Source organism: Rattus rattus, chromosome 4, assembly GCF_011064425.1.
Source record: "Rattus rattus isolate New Zealand chromosome 4, Rrattus_CSIRO_v1, whole genome shotgun sequence".
Lineage (NCBI taxonomy): Eukaryota > Metazoa > Chordata > Mammalia > Rodentia > Muridae > Rattus > Rattus rattus.
Window position 1 is genome coordinate 96571425 of NC_046157.1, and position 23437 is coordinate 96594861.

Sequence of the window (23437 nt, forward strand, 5' to 3'; positions counted from 1 at the left end):
ATTAAAACAGAGATGAAGGACACCCATTCAGAGCCTGCCCACATGTGGCCCATATACATACAGCCACCCAATTAGACAAGATGGATGAAGCAAAGAAGTGCAGACCAACAGGAGCCGGATGTAGATCGATCCTGAGAGACACAGCCAGAATACAGCAAATACAGAGGCGAATGCCAGCAGCAAACCACTGAACTGAGAACGGGACCCCCGTTGAAGGAATCAGAAAATGAACTGAAAGAGCTTGAAGGGGCCTGAGACACCATATGAACAACAATGCCAAGCAACCAGAGCTTCCAGGACTAAGCCACTACCTAAAGACTATACATGGACTGACCCTGGACTCTGACGTCGCCATAGGTAGCATTGAATAACCTAGTAAAATCACCAGTGTAAGAGAAAGCCCTGGGTCCTGCTGAGACTGAACCCCCAGTGAACGTGATTGTTGGGGGAGGGCGGCAATGGGGGGAGGATGGAGAGGGAACACCCATAAAGAAGGGGGAGTAGGAGGGTTGGGGGATGTAGGCCAGGAAACAGGAAAGGAATAACACTCGAAATGTAAATAAGAAATACTCAAGTTAATAAAAAAAATGCAAAAAAAAGGGGGGGAGGAGTTAGGGGGATGTCGGCCTGGAAACCGGGTAAGGGGATAACATTGACATGTAAATTAGAAATACTGAGTTAATAAAGAAAAAAGGAAGAAAAAAAAAATCCATCAAATCCACTATATAAACGAACTCAAAAAAAAAAAAAAGCCACATGATCATTTCATTAGATGCAAAGAAAGCATTTGACAAAATTCAGCACCCCTTCCTGATAAAAGTCCTGAAAAGATCAGGAGTTACCTAAACATAGCAAAGCAACATACAGCAAACCAGTAGCCAACATTAAACTAAAGGGAGAGAAACTTGAAGCAATCCCACTAAAATCAGGGACTAGACAAGGCTGAACACTCTCTCCCTACTTATGCAATACAGTACTTGAAGTCCTAGTCAGAGCAATCAGTCAACAAAATGAGGTCAAAGGAATACAAATTGGAAAGGAGGAAGTCAAAATATCACTATTTGCAGAAGATATGACAGTACACTTAAGTGACTGGAAAAGTCCCACCAGAGAACTACTAAGCCTGAAAAACAACTTTAGCTAAGTGGCTGGGTATAAAATTAACTCAAACAAATCAGTAGCCTTCCTCTACTCAAAGGATAAACAGGCTGAGGAAGAAATTAGGGATATGTCACCCTTCATAATAGTCCCAAATAACATAAAATACCTCGGTGTGACTCTAACCAAGCAAGTGAAAGATCTATATGACAAGAACTTCAAGTCTCTGAAGAAAGAAATTGAAGAAGATCTCAGAAGATGGAAAGACCTCCCATGCTCATATGGCAGAATTAATATAGGAAAAATGGCCATTTTTCCAAACATAATCTACAGATTCAATTCAATCCCCATCAACATTCCAACTCAATTCTTCATAGAGTTTAGAAAGAGCAATGTGCAAATTCATTTGGAATAACAAAGAACCCAAGATAGTGAAAACTATACTCAACAATAAAAGAACTTCTGGGGGACTCACCATCCCTGACCTCAAGCAATATTACAGAGCAACAGTGATAAAAACAAAACAAAACAAAACTGCATGATATTGGCATAGAGACAGGCAGTTAGATCAGTGGAATAGAATTGAAGACCCAGAAATGAACCCACACACCTATGGTTCACTTGATCTTTGACAAAGGAGCTAAAACCACCCAATGGGAAAAAAATAGTATTTTCAACAAATGGTGCTGGTTCAACTGTAGGTCAGCATGTAGAAGAAAGCAAATTGATCCATTCTTATCACCCTGTTCAAAACTTAAATCCACATGGATCAAGGACCACCACAAAAAATCAGATACACTCAGACTAATAGAAGAAAAAGTGGGGAAGAGTCTCGATCGAACACATGGGCATTGGGGAAATTTTCCTGAACAAAACAACAATGGCTTTTCCTCTAAGATCAAGAATCAACAAATGGGACCTCATAATTCTGCAAAGCTTCTGTAAGGCAAAGGACACTGTCATTAGGACAAAATGGTAACCAATAGATTGGGAAAAGATCTTTACTAATCCTACATCCTATAGTGGTGTAATATCCAAAATATACAAAGAACACAGAAGTTAGACTCCAGAGAGCCAAATAACCCTATTTTAAAAATGGGGTACAGAGCTAAACAAAGAATTCTCAGCTGAGGAATAGCAAATGGATGAGAAGCACCTAAAGAAATGCTCAACATCCTTCGTCATCAGGGAAATGCAAATCAAAACAACTCTGAGATCCCACCTCCACCAGTCAGAATGGCTAAGAGCAAAACTCAGGTGACAATAGATTCTGGAGAGGATGTGAAGAAAAAGGAACACTCCCCATTATTGGTGAGATTGCAAACTGGTACAACCACTCCAGAAATCAGACTGGAGGTTCCTCCAAAAATTGTACATTGCTCTACCTGAGGACCTAGCTATACCTCTCCTGGGCATATACCCAATGTATGCTCTAGCACAGAGCAAGGACATGCTCCACTATGTTCATAGCAGCCTTATCTATAATTGCCAGACTCTGGAAAGAACGCAGATGACCTTCAAAAGAGGAATGGATTAAAAAATTGTGGTACATCTACAGAACCCAGCTATCAAAAACAATGACTTCATCTGTTCTACGGTATCTTCTACACCTGAGATTCTCTCTTCGATCTCTTGTATTCTATTGGTGATACTTATATCTGTAATTCCTGGCCTCTTTCTTAAGTTTTCCAGTTCCGGTTTTGCCTCCATTTTATTTTCTATATTGTTATTACTTCCACTTTTAGGTCTTGGATTGCTTCATGCAATTCCTTCACCTGTTTGTCTTTCCTCTATTTCTTTAAGGAATTTATTTGTTTCTTCTTTAATGACTTCTACTTGTTTACCTGTGTTTTCCTGTATTTCTTTCAGTGAGTTATTTATATCCTCTTTAAAGGACTGTATTATCTTCATGAGATAGGATTTTAGGTCAGCTTCCAGATTTTCGGGTGTGCTGGTATATTCAGGGCTGGCTGTGGTGGGAGAACTGGGTTCTGATGATGCCCACATATATTGGCTTCTGTTGTTTATGGCCTTGTGCTTGCCTCTCACCATCTGGTCATCCCTAGCATTTGCTAGTCTGGGTAACTCTGTCTGGAGTCTGCCTCTTTTGTCCCTGGGTTGTTTCAGGTCTCTTGGTAGGCCTGTGGCCCTGTCTGTAGCAGATATCCTGTGGGGTCTTTCAATTGGAGGGTATTCAGAGGAGTGGAGAAGCTGCTGATTTGTTGCCCTGGCTGCAGTAGATCTCCTGGGAGGCCTTCAGAGAAGCAGTCACACTGTTAACCTGTGGGAAGCTCTTCTGGGGGAGGGGGAGAGGGAGGTGAGAAAGTGGTGTCAATGGACTGTGGATTCTGTTTCCTTGTTTGCAGTCACACTCCAGGGAGTCTTTCAGTCTTTTAGGTCAGTTGTTCTGCATGCCTCAGACCTCCTGGAAGGTCTTCAGACTGTGGTATCAATGGTCCAGTTTCCCTGTGTACAGAGGAACTCCTGAGATGCCTTCAAGCTGTGGTGTCCTGGGTGCAGCAGATCTTCTGGGATGCCTCAGGATGTGGTTTCAAATATCCTGAGTGCAGTGTTTCTTCTGGGAGGTTTCAAGATATGATGTCAAATGTTCTGAGTGCAGCATATCCTCTGGTACGCCTCAGGATATAGCCTCCTCCGGGGAGCAGACTAGCTAGCAGTCTGTCCCAGCAGAAAGGACCATGTAGAAGGGGCATGAAATTGTATATTTATTCTATTTAATATCATTAAATTAAATGAATCCATACTTTGTGAGATGGTAAATTTTGTATTTTTATGAAGATTCAAAGGTATCTGTTCATTCACATACTGTCCACTGTTAGTAGTTTCTCAATTCTACATCTTTTTTTTTTTTGATCAGTTGGTCCTGAGGCATGGCTAGAAGTAGATATACCCAGCAACAGCCCCTGTGTTCACTAGGCTATGCTGAAGAGCTGTACATTATGCCTCCCGCCTCCCGAAAAAGTAAGAAGTAATAGCACGGTCAGTTTCAGTTAAACATAATAAGTCAAGGAAGACTCCACAATCTAAAGGCCTCCAGGAGTTTTGCTGCATGCAGGGCAACAGATAAGGGACCCTTCCAAACAACCACAGCAGCTGGGAACCCTAAGGAGCCCTGCAGAATCAGGACCCACCCCTCTCCTGGCCTGAGTCTTCCACTTGGGCAGATCATCAGCTTGAGTGCTCCTCCCACAGTCTGAAGGTCTCCCAGGAGTTCTGCTGCACGAAGGGCAACAGACTTGATATTCTGAAGGTTTCCCAGAAGAACAGCTACATGAAGGGCAACAGCTTGACTGCTCCTTTGAAGACCCAACAGCAACCTACAGATTCAGTGAAATCCTCATCAAAATTCCAACACATGGAATTTTTCAAAGACATGGAAAGAGCAATTTTGTATGAGAAAACAAAAAAAACCCAGGATAGCAAAAACAAATCTTAAGAATAAAAGAACTTCTAGGGGAATCACCATCCCTGACCTCAAGCTATACTACACTGCAAAAGTGATAAAAGCTGCATGCTATTGGTACATAGACAGGCAGGTTGATCAATGGAATAGAATTGAAGGCTCTGAAATAAAGCCACAAACTCTTATAAAGGACATGTGATATTTTACATGGAAGCCTAAACCACATAGTGAACAAAAGAAATCATCTTCAATAAATGCTGCTGCTCTAACTGACAGTTGTTATGTAGGAAAATGAAAATAGATCCATATTTGTCACCTTGCACAAAGCTCAAGTCCTAGTGGATCAAGGACCTCCAAATAAAATCAGATACACTAAATCTAATAGAAGAGAAAGGGGAAAAGAGCTTCAAACTCATAGGCGCTGGAGGAAATTTCCTACAAAGAACTCCAATGCCTCAGGCTCTAAGATCAAGAATTGATAAGTGGGACCTCATGAAACTGAAAAGTGTTTGTGAGGCAAAGGACATAGTCAATAGGACAAATTGGCAATGTACCGATTAGGGAAAAATCTTCACTAACCCCATCTCTGATAAAGAAGTCAAGAAGCTAACCTCCAAAAACCCAAACAACCCAATCAAAAAATGGCGTATAGAACTAAACAAAGAATTCACAACAGAGGAATCTCAAATGGCTGAGAAGCTTTTAAAAATGTGTTTGACATCCTTAGTCATCAGGGAAATGCAAATCAAAATGACCTTGAGATTCTACCTTTCACCAATCAGAATGCCTAATATAAAAAACTCAGGTGATAGCACATCTCTCATATTCTGAACTAACAACTAGGCAGTGTATACAAGCTGTTCCAAGGCCTTCAACACATATACAGCAGAAGACTGCCTGATCTGGCCTCAGTGAGAGAATACAAACCGAACCCTCGAGAGACTTGAGGTCCCAGGAATTGGGCAGGTCGAGTAGGGTGGATGATGAAGTTCTCTTTGAAGATGAGGACAAAGGAGTGGAATGAGGAAGTGTTGGAGAGTGGACCTAGAAGGGGATAATGACTAGACTGAAAAAAAGATTAAAGATAATTTTAAAAAATAATTATAAGTCAAAGAATCTCCAAAGACTGTGAAGATAACAACATAAGAAAGAATTACATAAGACATCTACATGCATGCATCTTATATATTTATGTATACACACATGCACTTATATGTGTATATATAAGTATATATACATGCATATATAAATGTATGTACACACACACACACACACACACACACAAACCTATAGACATTCTATTTTGAAATATCATCCCAAAAGTATGAAGTTAACTTTGCAGACTTCCAAGGGAAAACTTACACTTTTATATCAAGAAATAAAATTATGTTAGGAGCAAGCATGATGGCAGATGCCTATAATCCCAGAATTCTGGAAACACGATGACTCTATTTCAAGTGAGCTTGGGCTACATGGCAATATCATGTTCCAAAAAAGTTGCTTCGGTGGGCTGGAGAGAAGGCTCAGTGGTTAAGAGCACTGACTGCTCTTCCTGAGGTCCTGAGTTCAATTCCCAGCAACCACATGATGGCTCACAACCATCTGTAATGGAATCTGATGCCCTCTTCTGATGTGTCTGAAGACAGCTGCAGTGTATTCATAATAAATAAATAAATCCTTAAAAAATGTTGCATCAGACCTTTCAAAAATTCATGCAAACTGTAAAATAATGAATAGAACTTGTAAAGTGCTGAAATATGCCAACCCCAACTTCCCTATCCAAAAATTAGTATGATCTTGCACAATTGCAGATACTAATCAATTGCTTAGGCATTGAACAAGCACTCTTGTAGAAGCCATAACAAAGTTGAGAGGAGAAACAAATGATATGTCAAGAATGGAGATAGAAAGGAATCATGGAAAATAAAAAGAAAGGCAAAAAAGAAACAAAATATGAGGTGAAGAGCTGAATCACATCCATAGTATGTTCAATGTCAATAATTTAAAGAAACTATAAGAAACCTTCATTTAAATGAAATGTCATGGCTTTATACATTGCTAAGGAAAACCTGCTTTAGAGGTAAGTACTATATGAGTTGATAACACTGTGCCCAGAAACAATGAGTCTTTAAATGAAAAAGAGTGCTAATTGTAGATAGTCCCATAGAAGGTCCTTAAACAATACAAGTTATTGCCACTCCTCTTGGTTACCCGCCAGAATTGGATGGGAATACAATCGGTGAACCTTACACCTTGCATAAAGAACACTGAAAAATCAAGATGAGCTGGAAGTGCTCTGCCTCCTGGCCATGACACATAACACCACGAGGGGCTATGCAGGATGCTGGGGTAAAAAAGTTATCAATGCTCTCTCAGACATGCACCCTAGCATGCTGCAACTGTTATCTGCCAAGCAAGAAAGGTTTGCTGGTGTTGTAGTGGCAAAAATGTTTTTGAAATTTGCCTGTTACTTCTGAGATAGATTTGAGGCCCTTGCCACATGAAGAAATACATGCTTGATAGTGTAAATGTGATTTGTCAAGAGCTTTTTTGGATGGAACAGATCATAAGTTACTAGGCAAGAATGTACTGCTGATATTTTGCTAAATAAACATGTAGTCAAGTGGTCTCCTAAAAATTTACATTCATATCCAAAGTCTAGTGCTGGTTTCTGTCTAGGTGTGAGACATTGCTTTGAGCACAGTATGACAGTTAACGCAGAATCTCATAGCTGCCAGAAGTGCTGGGGATAAGTGACAATTGAGGGCATAGGCATAAATGAGACACCTACATCACGGGCTCTGACGCACAAGAAGCCTCACAGAGAGAGCAGATAGACTGTAAGAGCTTGAGCATGGAGAGGAGAGCTCCAGGATGATGTGTTTAGAACATTATGTGGTTATTGAAATCATAAGAATAAACACAAAGTACTGTGGCTACCTATACAATTCAGAGAGAGAGAGAGAGAGAGAGAGAGAGAGAGAGACAGACGGATGGACAGACAGATGGACAAACAGATGGACAGATGGACAAATGGACAGAACTAAGATAATGAAATTGCCAGGAATAGAAGGAGCAGGGAACAGAGAGGTCAATGGTAAATGAGATAATAATATTTTCGGTAAACACATCTATAGTGGAATCATCTAAAATCCACTTGCAGAAAATTTCTAATATACAACATAAATTTTTTAACTGTCATTCTCAGGCAGTGCATTGAATCTGACATTTTTCCTCCTAAGTCATATGCTTTAACTCTCCACCCTGACTACCCACACTTATACATTCTATTTGTCATGTGTTGGACACAGTTTTAGATTCTGCACATATATGATATCTACATAATATGATAAAAAGCAACTGTCAAATGACCAGAGCTAAACAGGTCATTGATAATACCCTTTTTAGATTCAAGGACCATCATGGAAGAAAGGATGAACAGAATGTAGACATTGGAACGTGGGAGAGGAGAGGATGGAGAGAAACTTTGTGAAAGGCTGTTTTCTGGGTCTGATCTGGCCCTTGCATTCAGACTAATAGATCTGTGGTTGCCTGATCAAGATTAGGTCTGTTGACATTCCATCCTGGATGGGGACTGAGGAGACACCACATCCCTGGGGAACTACTGATACTTAATGGCTACAGGAATAGAGAGGGAGGGAGGGAGAGAGAGAGAGTTTATTCATTGGTATAGCCACTGATAAATTGCCCTTGCTCCATCTATAACGCCACACCCATGCTATCAACTAAGCAAACTCTAATTAGATTTAGTGAGTCACAAAAATAGTTTTTAAAAAGAACATGAAAGTTAGAATGTGACTAGAGAAGAATGAATTCTTCAGGAGTAGGAGGAGATAGAAGACAATAAGGCAGCAAATTTTATCAAATTTTCAAATGACCAAATAATAAACCAAATAGAGTTTTTTCAGACCAAATACAGTCTTCCTAAATGTGATAATATAGTAAATGATACAGAGTTCAGAATTAATCAAAATTAGGCTGGAGTACATTTATACCACAAAATGGATTTCAGAACTCTGATTTTATATAAAATTGAGCATAAGTAGCCAGTTCATCCAAATATAAAGAAAAAAACCTAACAGTACCTACCACTAACAAAAGTTTAAGCATTATGAGATAAACATTGACAAAATTGATGAAAGACAAAAATTCTACAACTTGTCTATAAAATAGAAAAGACAGAAAAACAATAGTTTAAAAGGACTTGATTATCTGTATCAACCAATATGATACAAGTGACATTTATAAGACACTTCATCCAATAATGATAGCATATACAGTTTAAAGTTTTTATTCCCTCTCTTTAGTGTGTGTGTGTGTGTGTGTGTGTGTGTGCACGCATGCATACATGAAGTGCATATGGAGTCAGAAGATAACTTGTGCAAGTTGGTTCTCTCCTTCCACATGTGTCCCAGAGATCAACTCAGGTCAATGAGGTCAGGAAGCTAGGAGCAATTGTCTGTATCCATTGAACCATTTTATCAAGCCTAGGCTGCATGTTCTTTTCAAGAACATTTGTGATGTATGCATGGATGTTGCTCAGTAAAAGGGCGCATTCTTAGCCTGAACAAAGCCCTGAAATCATGTTTTTTAAAGTTAAAAATAGCATACTGAGTTAGGGTTTCTTTAAACAATGAATTTAAATTTACACTTGTTAAAAAATCATATAAATGGTATTTTGTAGCAATGAAAGAATTATAATAGTAATCAAAAACAGAAAAACAGCTAGAAAATCTCCATACATTTGGAAAATACATAACATTCTTAATTTGAAGGTAAAAAGATAAATTAGGGTCTAGTTTGAATTGAATAAAAACAAAAACATAACCCATCAAAATGTGTATGATGGCTCTCTGCTCCTCCCTGTTCCACAGACATCCACATCTTCTCCTGCAGTGCTAGCCTCGTCCTGTAGACAAGATGGTGAAGGTTAGTGGGAACAGATTTTATTGTATTGGGCACCTGGTTACCAGGGCTGCCTTCTCTGTAGCTGATAGAGTCTCATGACTCTACCCATGGTAAATTCAATGGCACAGTCAAGGCTGAGAATGGGAAGCTTGTCATCAATGGGAAGCTCCCGCTAATATCAAATAGGATGATGCTGGTACTGAGAATGTCTTAGAGTCTACGGGCATCTTCAGCACCATGGAGAAGGCTGGGGCCAAAACGGTCATCATCTTTGCCCCTTCAGCAATGTCCCTCTGTTTGTGATGGGTGTGAACCATGAGAAATAAGACAACTCATTCAAGATTGTCAGCAATGCATCCTGCACCACCAACTGCTTAGCCCCCTGGCCAAGGCCATCCATAGCAACTTTGGCATCTTGGAAGGGCTCATGACCACAGTCCATGCCATCATTGCCACTCAGAAGTCGGTGGATGGACCCACTGGAAAACTCTGGCCTGAGTGCCATGGGGCAGCCCAGAACATCATCCCTGCATCCATTGGTGCTGCCAGTGTTGTGGGCAAGGTCATCCCAGAGCTGAATGGAAAGCTCACTGGCATGGCATTCCATGTTCCTACCCACAGAGTATCCATTGTGAATCTGACATGCTGCCTGGAGAAACTTGCCAAGTATGATGACATCAAGAACATGGTGAAGCAGGCATCTAAGGGCGACTAAGGGGCATCCTGGGCTACACTGAGAACCAGTTTGTCTCCTGTGACTTCAACAGCAACTCCCACTCTTCTATCTTTGATGCTGGGGCTGGCATTGCTCTCAATGCCAACTTTGTAAAGCTAATTTCCAGGTACGACAATGAATACAGCTACAGCAACAGGGAGGTGGACCTCTTGGACTACATGACCTCCAAGGAGTAAGAATCCCTGGACCGCCCACCCCAACCCAGCAAAGTAACAGAGAGAGGCCCTCAGTTGCTGAAGTCCCCATCCCAACTCGGTCCCCAACAATGAGCATCTCCCTCACAATTTCTATCCCAGGTCCCATAATAACAGAGGGACCTAGGAAGCTCTCCCTACTTTCTTGAATATCATCAATAAAGTTCGCTGTACCCACAAAAAATGTATACAGTGTACTTAAATATGTATAGCAGGTTTATATAAAATTATAATTGTCTGAAGTAAATAACCTAATTTTCAACTTAAGTTAAAAATATATAAATTTATATTTTAATTTAATTTAATATAGTTATTAAATTTATTAATAATTAAATGTTAAAGTATTTAATATAATTTAAGAAGAAATACTGCCAATTCAAAAGACAGAACTTAGACTCCCAACCTCCACACTGAGAACCTCACAATTGACTGTAAATTCAGCTCCAGGAATATGATGCCCTCTTATGGCCTCTATGATCACCTACACTCATATGCACACACATATATGTGCATAAATATAATTTAATTTTTTAATGAATCATAAGGCTTTTATGTTCAAATTTTATTTGAGTTATAGGCCCCGACAATTGAGAAGCATAAGACCACTTCTTTGATCTGATACATGTCATCTATAATGCATCCACAGATAACATCGACCTCAATGTCAAAAAATTGTCTGTTTTTCTCTTAGAAAGGAATAAGGCAAGGACCATTAATACTGCACATATTCCATTTCATACCAGCACCCTTGCTAACATAATTAGATAAAAATAAGAAGTGAAAGCCATGCAGTTTTACAAGTTAAAAAAATAAAAATTTATTTATCCTTACACATCATGTTACCCATGTTCCTATATGATAGAAAATCATAAACATTCAAATATCTCCAGAACTAAAAAGTGAATTTAACTGTCATGAGACACTTGACCATTACAAAGAAAATCAATTAATTATTGCCACTTACAAAACAAAGGTGCTGAGAATATGTTTTAAATATTTTTATCAGGAAAAATGATAGGTATATAAGAGAATGAATATGAATCTTGGTTTCATATTACAATTCCTCTTTCTTTTGTTTCACTTACTTGTGCTCAGCTGTGACCTGACATTCAACCACTGTTATCATGGCTCAACAATCAGGATCACCCAACATGGAGGATCCTTCTCTGGATGAACAATCAGAAAGTCAATCCTAGCCCAGTATTGTCACAATCCTACATTATTCATTTTAGTCCCATTGCATAGATGCCATCTCACCTCACAGAAAAATGGCAAATACTATATAACAAGATGGATTGAATGAGGTTGGCATCACACAGTATGTGTTATAGTATGTTTTCATAGTTGTTCAACTTTATTATTAGCTTTTTATTGTTAATTTTTTATTGTGAAATCAATTAAATTTATTATATACTTATGTGGGGGAAATCTTACAAGGTATCTGGAACTGGGTGTGTTGTATAGTTTTATGCATCTACTGATATTCTTGGACTATACCCCTCATTAATTAGTTAGGGCAATATCCCAACATCACAGTGTGCTTAGTGAACAGTCAATAATGTTTATAGCCACAAAGAGTGAAAATATGCAAATTATTTTGAAACTTTCATTCCATCGCAATAACCCCCAGGATAGTAAATGTTTAGTGGCAACTGAAACATGTGGGGAGAACAGAGAAAAAAATTATGAAGTCAGTTCTTTCCTTCTACCTTCTGGAAATTGAATTCAGGGCACCAGGATTGTACAAAAATCATTTTTACCTATCAAGCTATCTCAATGATGAGCAGACCTTAAATGTTCTTACTACCAGAATGGAGAACACTTGAAGGAGGGATTTAGACAGACACGGACATGATAGTGAGGTGAACACTTTACATCTGACTACAGGTATTTGATGTAATTATGCACTAAAATAATTGAATTATGCTGTCAACAAAATCTTAGTAAGAGTGAAAGGTAGAATTATATTTCCTCTATAGAAATGATCTAAACCAAACTTTTTTTCTTTGATTTTTTTATTTATATTTCAAATGTTATCCCCTTTCCTGGTTTCCTGTCCATAAACCCCCATCCCATCCCCCTCCCCCAACCCACCCCTTTCTGCCACCCTACCCTGACGTCCTCCTACATTGGGGCATCAAGCCTTGGCAGGACCAAGGACTTCTCCCATTGATGCCCAACAAGGCCATCCTCTGCTACATATGCAGCTGGAGCCATGTGTCTGTCCATGTGTAGTCTTTGGGTAGTGGTTTAGTCCCTAAGAGCTCTAGTTAGTTGATATTGTTGTTCTTATAGGGTTGCAAACCCTTTTAGCTCCTTCAATCCTTTCTCTAACTCTTCCCTTGAGGACTCCTGAACCAAACTTCTTTTCTCTTATTTAATTAATTATTTTACTTATTTACATTCCATCCTTTGCCTCCCTCCTGGTCCCCCCTTCTACTGTTCCTCATCGCAATTTCCCACTGCCTTGCCTCTGAGAGGATCCTCTTCCTACCACTCACCAACATCCCCCTTCCCTGGTCCTCAAGTTTCTCGAGGATTAGGCCTCTTCCACTAAGGCTGGACCAGGCAGTCCTCTGCTATATATGTACCTGGGGCCTCAGACCAGCCTATGTATGCTGCCTGGTTGTCAGTCTTTGAGAGCTCCCAGGAGAGATGGCTGGTCTTCCTATGGGGTCATGCTCCTCCTCAGTTTCTTCTAGCTATTCCCTAATTCCTCCATAGGGGTCCCCAATTTCATTCCAATGGTTGTATGTAAGAATCTGCATCTGTTTCAGTCAGCTGCTAGTGGGGCTTCTCAAAGGACAGCCATTCTAGGCTCCTGTGTGAAAGCACATCACATCAATAATAGTGTCAGGCCTTGGTGCTCCCCACCATGAGATGTATCCCAAGTTGGGCCTGTCACTGGACAGCCACTTCTCAGTCACTTCTCCATTTTTATCACTGCAGTTCTTTTACACAGGAACAATTCTAGGTCACAGTTTTTGAATGGGATGGTAACCCCATCCCTCCCCCTGATGTCCTGTCTTTCTACTGGAGGTGGACTCCTTGAGTTCCCTCTCCCCACTGTTGGCCATTTTGGCTAAAATCACCCACATTGAGTTCTGGAAATCCTTCACATTTCAGGTCTCTGGAACTTTCTAGAGGGTCTCCCCACCTCCTACCACCAGAAGCTACATATTTTCAATCATTCTCTGAGCTTCTCTCTTGTTCTATGCCTGCCCGGATACCTGATCATCCCCCCCTTTGCCCTCCCCCTCCCCTTTTTCCACCCAGATCCCTTCCTCCCTCTGCCTACCATAATTATTTTGTTCCCTCTTCTAGGTGGGATTGAAGCATCCTCACTTGGGCCTTTCTTCTGGTTAAACTTCTTACAGTCTGTGGGTTGTATCATGAATATTCTGTATTTTCAGCTACTAGCTACTTATGAATATATACTATGCATGTCCTTTTGGATCTGGGTTACATCATTCAGGATGATATTTTCTAGTTCCATCCATTTCCCTGCAAAATTCATGATGTGCTTGTTTTTAATAGCTGAATAGTATTCCATTGTGTAAATGAATCACATTTTCTGTATCCATTCCTCCATTTTGGGACATTTGGGTTGTTTCGAGCTTCTGGTTGTTACAAACAAGGCTGTTATGAACATAGTGGAGCATGTGTCCTTAATGTTTGTTGGAGCATCTTTTGAGTATATTCCCAGTAGTGGTATAGCTGGGTCTTCAGGTAGTACTATTCCCAATTTTCTGAGGAGGCACAAAATTGATTTCCAGAGTGGTTGTACCAGTTTGCAATCCCACCTTCAATGAAGGAGTGTTCTTCTTTCTCCTCACCTTGCGAGCAGATGCTGTCACCTGCGTTTTCGATCTTAGCCATTGTGATTAGTGCAAAGTGGAATCTCAGGGTCATTTTGATTTGCATTTCACTACTGACTACGGGTGTTAAATATATCTTTAAGTGATTCTCGGCTATTCAAGATTTCTCTGTTGAGAATTCTCTGTTTAGCTCTATACCCCATTTTAATGGGTTATTTGGAGTTTTGGAGGTTAACTTTTCTACATATTTTAGATATTAGCCCTCCATCAGATGTGGGGTTAGTGAAATTTTTTCCCAATCTGTAGGTTGCCAACGTGTCCTATTGACAGTGTCCTTTGCCTTACAGAAGCTTCCCAATTTCATAAGGTCTCATTTATCAACTGTTGATCTTAGAGCCTGAGTCAGTGATTTTCTGTTCAGGAAGTTTCCCCCGTGCCAATGAGTTTGAAGTTCTTTCCCATTTTCTCTTCTTTTTGATTCAATGTATCTGGTTTTATGTAGAAGTCCTTGATCTACTTGGACTTTGTGCAAGGTGATAAATATGGATTTATTTTCATTCTTCTACATTCAGACCTCAAGTTAGACCAGCAACATTTATTGAAGATTTTTTTATCCACTGTATGTATATGGCATCTATGTCAAAGGTCAAATGACTGTAGATGTGTGGCTTTATTTCTGGGTCTTCAATTCTATTCCATTGATCTATTTGTTTGTCTCTGTACTGATACCATGTGTTCTTTATTACTATTGCTCTATAGCAAAGCTTGATGTCAGGGATGATGATTCCCAGAAGATCTTTTATTGTTAAAAATTGTTTGATTCCTTTTGTTTTTCAATATGAAGTTGGGAATTGCTCTTTCCATGTGTGTGAAGAGTTGGGTTGGAATTTTGATAGGGATTGCATTGAATCTGTACATTGCTTTTGGTAAGATGGTCATTTTTGCTATGTTAATCCTATCAACCCATATGCATGGGAGATCTTTCCATGTTATGAAGTCTTTTTTGATTTTTTTTCTTCAGGAATTTGAAGTTCTTGTCTTACAGATCTTTCCCTTGCTTGGTAAGAATTATGCCAAGATATTTTATATTATTTGTGGCTGTTGGTAAGAGTATTGTTGCCCTAATTTCTTTCTCAACCTGCCGTTCATTTATTTTTTTAATTATAAATAATTATTTATTATTATTATTATTATTTTTATTAACTTGAGTATTTCTTATGTACATTTCGAGTGTTATTCCCTTTCCCGGTTTCCGGGCAAACATCCCCCTCCCCCTCCCCTTCTTTCTGGGTGTTCCCCTCCCCACCCTCCCCCCCTTGCCGCCCTCCCCCCAACAATCTAGTTCACTGGGGGTTCATTCTTAGCAGGACCCAGGGCTTCCCCTTCCACTGGTGCTCTTACTAGGATATTCATTGCTACCTATTAGGTCAGAGTCCCAGGTCAGTCCATGTATAGTCTTTAGGTAGTGGCTTAGTCCCTGGAAGCTCTGGTTGCTTGGCATTGTTGTACATATGGGGTCTCAAGCCCTTCAAGCTCTTCCAGTTCTTTCTCTGATTCCTTCAACGGGGTCCTGTTCTCAGTTCAGTGGTTTGCTGCTGGCATTCGCCTCTGTATTTGCTGTATTCTGGCTGTGTCTCTCAGGATCGATCTACATCCGGCTCCTGTCGGTCTGCACTTCTTTGCTTCATCCATCTTGTCTAATTGAGTGGCTGTATATGTATGGGCCACATGTGGGGCAGGCTTTGAATGGGTGTTCCTTCAGTCTCTGTTTTAATCTTTGCCTCTCTCTTCCTGCCAAGGGTATTCTTGTTCCCCTTTTTAAAGAAGGAGTGAAGCATTCACATTTTGATCATCCGTCTTGAGTTTCATTTGTTCTAGGCATCTAGGGTAATTCAAGCATTTGGGCTAATAGCCACTTATCAATGAGTGCATACCATGTATGTCTTTCTGTGATTGGGTTAGCTCACTCAGGATGATATTTTCCAGTTCCAACCATTTGCCTACGAATTTCATAAAGTCGTTGTTTTTGATAGCTGAGTAATATTCCATTGTGTAGATGTACCACATTTTCTGTATCCATTCCTCTGTTGAAGGGCATCTGGGTTCTTTCCAGCTTCTGGCTATTATAAATAAGGCTGCGATGAACATAGTGGAGCACGTGTCTTTTTTATATGTTGGGGCATCTTTTGGGTATATGCCCAAGAGAGGGTATAGCTGGATCCTCAGGCAGTTCAATGTCCAATTTTCTGAGGAACCTCCAGACTGATTTCCAGAATGGTTGTACCAGTCTGCAACCCACCAACAATGGAGGAGTGTTCCTCTTTCTCCCACATCCTCGCCAGCATTTGCTGTCACCTGAGTTTTTGATCTTAGCCATTCTCACTGGTGTGAGGTGAAATCTCAGGGTTGTTTTGATTTGCATTTCCCTGATGACTAAAGATGTTGAACATTTCTTTAGGTGTTTCTCAGCCATTCGGCATTCCTCAGCTGTGAATTCTTTGTTTAGCTCTGAACCCCATTTTTAATAGGGTTATTTGTCTCCCCTGGTCTAACTTTTTGAGTTCTTTGTATATTTTGGATATAAGGCCTCTATCTGTTGTAGGATTGGTAAAGATCTTTTCCCAATCTGTTGGTTGCCGTTTTGTCCTAACCACAGTGTCCTTTGCCTTACAGAAGCTTTGTAGTTTTATGAGATCCCATTTGTCGATTCTTGATCTTAGAGCATAAGCCATTGGTGTTTTGTTCAGGAAATTTTTCCAGTGCCCATGTGTTCCAGATGCTTCCCTAGTTTTCTTCTATTAGTTTGAGTGTGTCTGGTTTGATGTGGAGGTCCTTGATCCACTTGGACTTAAGCTTTGTACAGGGTGATAAGCATGGATCGATCTGCATTCTTCTACATGTTTACCTCCAGTTGAACCAGCACCATTTGCTGAAAATGCTATCTTTTTTCCATTGGATGGTTTTGGCTCCTTTGTCAAAAATCAAGTGACCATAGGTGTGTGGGTTCATTTCTGGGTCTTCAATTCTATTCCATTGGTCTATCTGTCTGTCTCTGTACCAATACCATGCAGTTTTTATCACTATTGCTGTGTAATACTGCTTGAGTTCAGGGATAGTGATTCCCCCTGAAGTCCTTTTATTGTTGAGGATAGTTTTAGCTATCCTGGGTTTTTGTTATTCCAGATGAATTTGCAAAATTGTTCTGTCTAACTCTTTGAAGAATTGGATTGGTATTTTGATGGGGATTGCATTGAATCTGTAGATCGCTTTTTTGGTAAATGGCCAATTTTACTATATTAATCCTGCCAATCCATGAGCATGGGAGATCTTTCCATCTTCTGAGGTCTTCTTCAATTTCTTTCTTCAGAGTCTTGAAGTTCTTGTTGTACAAATCTTTTACTTGCTTGGTTAAAGTCACACCGAGGTACTTTATATTTTTTGGGTCTATTATGAAGGGTGTCATTTCCCTAATTTCTTTCTCAGCTTGTTTCTTTGTGTAGAGGAAGGCTACTGATTTATTTGAGTTAATTTTATACCCAGCCACTTTGCTGAAGTTGTTTATCAGCTTTAGTAGTTCTCTGGTGGAACTTTTGGGATCATTAATATACTATCATATCATCTGCAAATAGTGATATTTTGACTTCTTCTTTTCCGATCTGTATCCTTGACCTCCTTTTGTTGTCTGATTGTCTCTGCCGTTCATTTATATAAATGATTTGTTTGAGTTAATTTTATATTCCACCACTTTTATGAAGTTGTTTATCAGCTGTGGGAGTTCTCTGGTAGAATTTTGTGTGTTGCTAATATGCACTATCATGTGATCCACAAAGTGACACTCTGGCTTCTTCTTTTCAATTTTTATCACTTGATCTCCTTTTGTTGTCTTATTGCTCTAGCTACAACTTCAAGTCCTATGTTGAATACACATAGAGAGTGTGAGCAGCCTTGTCCCTGATTTTAGTGGGCTCACCTCTTGTTTCTCTCCATTTAATTTGATGTTGACTGTTGGTTTGGTATATATTGCTTTTATATGTTTAGGTATGTGCCATGAATTCTGGATCTCTCTAAAACTTTTAACATGAATGGGTGTTGTAATTCTGAAATAAGTAAATTGTATTCAATGTACCTTTACAATTCATCTTTCCCAATGATTTACAACCCACACCACTCCTTTACCTATATTTAACTTTATTCCACCCTCCAGATCTAGGTAGACCATGCTTGAGTTTCTATCCTTTATTCAGCATCATAAACATCCTTCTTCTCCAATACCAGACATAGAAAGTCCTCATTCGGGTTGTTGGTCATGGCTGGCTGAGAGACTCCCAAAACATACAGCCTATTCTTGTTGCCCCTGCTTACCCACCCACTTCTGTGATCAGGACAGAATGCATTTCACAACCATTATCCAGCAAAAGTCTCAATTAACATATATGGAGAAAATAAGAATGTTCCATGACAAAATGAAATATACACAATAACTTTTTACAAGTTCAGCCCTACAAAGAAGAATAGATGGAAAACTGCAACACAAGAAGGGAAACTACACCCTAGAAAAAGCAAGAAAGTAATCTCCTTGCAAAGAAACCAAAAGAAGAGAGACACACAGACATAATTCCACCTCTAACAATGAAAATAGCAGGAAAACACAATCAAACAGGTGAAAGAAGTGAAGAGAACACAAACTACTCCTTAATATCTCTTAACATCGATGGACTCAATTCCCCCCAAAAAGACATAGACTAACACACTGGATATGTAACGAAGACCCAGCGTTTTGCTGCATACAGGAAACACACCTCAGAGAAAAAGACAGTCACTACCTAAAATAAAAGGCTGGAAAACAACTTTCCAAGCAAATGGCCTGAAGAAACAAGCTGGAATAGCCATTCTTATATTGAATAAAATCGACTTTCAACCAAAAGTCATCAAAAAGATAAGGAAGGACACTTCATATTCATCAAAGGAGAGATCCACCAAGATGAACTCTCAATCCTAGATAATAGTAGCAGATTTCAACACTCCACTCTCATCAATGGACAGATCATGGGAACAGAAATTAAACAGAGACATAGAGAAACTAACAGAAGTTATAAAGCAAATGGATTTAACAGATATTTATAGAACATTCCATCCTAAAACAGAAGGGCATACCTTCTTCTCAGCACCTCATGGTACCTTCTCCAAAATTGACCATATAATTGGTCACAAAACAGGCCTCAACAGATACAGGAAGATAGAAATAATCCCATGCATCCTATCAGATCATCATGGACTAAGGCTGGTCTTCAATAACAACAATAATTACAGAATACCCACATATATATGGAAGTTGAACAATGCACTACTCAATGACAACTTAGTCAAGGAGAAATAGAGAAAGAAACTAAAAACTTCTTAGAATTTAATGAAAATGAAGGTACAGCATATCAAACTTATGGGACACAATGAAAAGAGTGGTAGGAGGTAGCTCTGAGTACCTGCAAAAAGAAACAGGAGAGAGAAGACATCAGCAGCTTGAAAGCACACCTAAAAGCTCTAGAACAAAAAGAAACAGATACACCCAAGGGAAGTAGAAGGCAGAAAATAAACTCAGGGTTGAAATCAACCAAGTTGAAACAACTTTGTACTATACAAAGAATAATCAAGATCAGGAGCTGATTCTTTGTGAAATTCAACAGGATAGATAAACCCTTAGGCAGATGAACCAGAGAGCACAGAGAGTGTATCCAAATTAACAGAATCAGAAACGAAAAATGAGACATAACGACATAATCTGAAGAAATTAAAAAATTATCAGATTCTATTACAAAAGCCTGTATTCAATAAAACTGAAAAATCTGGAGGAAATGGATACTTTTCTAGAAAAGAACCAGGTACCAAAGTTAAATCAGGAACAGATAAACCATCTAAACAACCCCATAACTTCTAAAGAAATAGAAGCAGTTATTAAAAGACTCCCAAATAAAAAGAGCCCTGGACCAGATGAATTTAGTGCAGAATTCTATTAGACCTTCATAGAAGACCTCATACCAATACGGTCCAAACTATCCCACAAAATAGAAACAATCAGAGCACTACCAAATTTCTTCTATGAAGCCACAATTATGCTTTTACCTAAACCACGCAAAAACCCAAAAAAGAAAAAGAACATCAGACCAATTTCCCTTATGAATATGGACACAAAAATATTCAATAAAATTCTTGCAAACCAAATCCAAGAACATATCAAAACAATCATTCATCATAAGTAAGTAGGCTTCATCCCAGGAATGCAAGGATGGTTCAATATACTAACGTATCAACATAATCAACTATATAAACTAACTCGAAGAAGAAAACCTCAAGATCATTTCATTAGATGCTGAGAAAGCATTTGACAAAATTCAATACCCCTTCATGATAAAAGTCCTAGAAAGATCAGGAATTCAAGGCCCATACATAAACTTAGTAAAAGCAATATACAGCAAACCAGTAGATAACATTAAACTAAATGGAGAGAAACTTGAAGCAATCCCACTAAAATCAGGGACTAGACAAGGCTCCCCACTCTCTCTCTCTCTACTTATTCAATATAGTACTCAAAGTCTAGCCAGAGCAATCAGACAACAAGAGGAGGTCAAGGGGATACAGATCGGAAAAGAAGAAGTCAAAATATCACTATTTGCAGATAATATGATAGTATACATAAGTGACCCCAAAAGTTCTACCAGAGAACTACTAAGCCTCATAAACAACTTTAGCAAAGTGATTGGGTATAAAATTAACTCAAACAAACCAGTAACCTTCCTCTACTCAAAGGATAAACAGGCTAAGAAAAAAATTAGGGAAATAACACCCTTCACAATTGTCCCAAATAATGTAAAATACCTTGGTGTCACTTTAATCACTCAAGTGAATGATCTGTATGACAAGAACTTCAAGTCTCTGAAGAAAGAAATTGAAGATCTCAGAAGATGGAAAGACCTCCCATGCTCATGGATTGGCAGGATTAATATAGAAAAATGGCCATTTTTCCAAACACAATCTACAGATTCAATTCAATCCCCATCAACATTCCAACTCAATTCTTCATAGAGTTAGAAAGAGAAATTTGCAAATTCATTTGGAATAACAAAAACCCATGGTAGTGAAAACTATACTCAACAATAAAAGAACTTCTGGGGGACTCAGCATCCCTAACCTCAAGCAGTATTACAGAGCAATTGTAAAAAAAAATAATAATAATAACTGCATGGTATGGGCACAGAGACAGGCAGGTAGATCAGTGGAACAGAATTAAAGACCCAGAAATGAACCCACACACCTATGGTTCACTTGATCTTTGACAAAGGAGCTAAAACCACCCAATGGGGAAAGAATTGTATTTTCAACAAACGGTGCTGGTTCAACTGGAGGTCAGCATGGAGAAGATTGCAAATTGATCCATTCTTATCACCTTGTACTAAGCTTAAGTCTAAGTGGATCAAGGACCTCCACATCAAACCAGATACGCTTTAACTAATAGAAGAAAAAGTGGGGAAGAACCTCGAACACATGGACACTTGAGAAAATTTCCTGAACAAAACACCAATGGCTTATGCTCTAAGATCAAGAATTGACAAATGGGACCTCATAAAACAAAGTTTCTGTAAAGCAAAGGACACTGTCATTAGGCCAAATGGCAAAAAAATCTTTACTAATCCTACATCTGATAGTAGTGTAATATCCAAAATATACAAAGAACTCAGAAGTTAGACTCCAGAGAGCCAAATAAACCTATTTTAAAATATGGGGTACAGAGCTAAACAAAGAATTCTCAGCTGAGGAATACCAAATGTCTGAGAAACACCTAAAGAAATGCTCAACATCCTTAGTCATCAGGGAAATGCAAATCAAAACAACCCTGAGATTTCACCTCACACCAGTCAGAATGGCTAAGATCAAAAACTCAGGTGACAACAAATGCTGGCGAGGATGTGGAGAAAGAGGAACACTCCTCCATTGTTGGTGGGATTGCAAACTGGTACAACCACTCTGGAAATCACTCTGGAGGTTCCTCAGAAAATTGGACATTGCACTACCTGAGGACCCAGCTATACCTCTCCTGGGCATATACCCAAAAGATGCTCCAACATGTAACAAAGACACATGCTCCACTATGTTCATAGCAGCCTTATTTATAATAGCCAGAAGCTGGAAAGAACCCAGATGCCCTTCAACAGAGGAATGGATACAGAAAATATGGTACATCTACACATTGGAATACTACTCAGCTATCAAAAGCAATGACTTCATATAATTCTCAGGCAAATGGATTGAACTAGAAATTATCAACCTGAGTGAGGTAACCTAATCACAGAAAAACATACATGGTATGCACTCACTGATAAGTTGATATTAGCCCAAAAGCTTGAATTACCCAAGATACAATCCACAGACCACATGAAGCTCAAGTGAGGATGCTTCACTCCTTCTTAAAAGGGGAAAAAAATGTTCATAGGAGGAGATATGTAGGCAGAGTTTGGAGCAGAGTTTAAAGCAACAGCCATTCAGAGCCTGCCCCACATTATATATATATATTCAGGAGCAGGCTCTGAAGATAGATAGATAGATAGATAGATAGATAGATAGATAGATAGATAGATAGATAGATAGATAGATAGACAGATAGATAGATAGATATAGATGTCTGCTAAGAGACACAGTCAGAATATGTCAAACACAGAGGAAAATGCTAGCAGCAAACCACTGAACTGAGAACGGGACCCCTGTTGGAGGAATTAGTGAAAAGTTTGAAAGAGCTGAAGGGGCTTGCAACTCCATAAAAACAACAATGCCAACCATCCAGAGCTTCCAGGGACTCAATCACTACCCAAAGGCTATACATGGAATGACCCATGGCAACTGCTTATGTAGCAGAGGATGGCCTTGTTGGGCACCAATGGAAGGAGAAGCCCTTGTTCCTGCCAAGGTTGGACCCCCAGTGAATGGGAATGTCAGGGGGTGCTGTGTGAAGGGGGGGTGGCTGCAGAGGAGACCACCCTTATAGAAGAAGGGGAAGGGGATGGAATAGGGGCTTATGTCTGGGAAACTGAGAAAGGGATTAACATCTGAAATGTAAATAAAAATGTAAAAAGAATGAATACAGCAAAAAAAACTTGCATAAAGGAGAAAAATATTCTTTCAGAATCACTGTGGATCCACTTAATCCCAGAACCACCATGTCATCACTCAGCAAAATGACACTGAAATTACT

The 23437-nt window shown here is 39.3% G+C and overlaps 1 pseudogene; it reads left to right on the forward strand.

Moving 5' to 3' along the window:
• Positions 1-10363, forward strand: part of LOC116898449 — a 75437-nt pseudogene extending 65074 nt beyond the window's left edge.
• The last annotated feature ends 13074 nt before the right edge of the window (positions 10364-23437 follow it).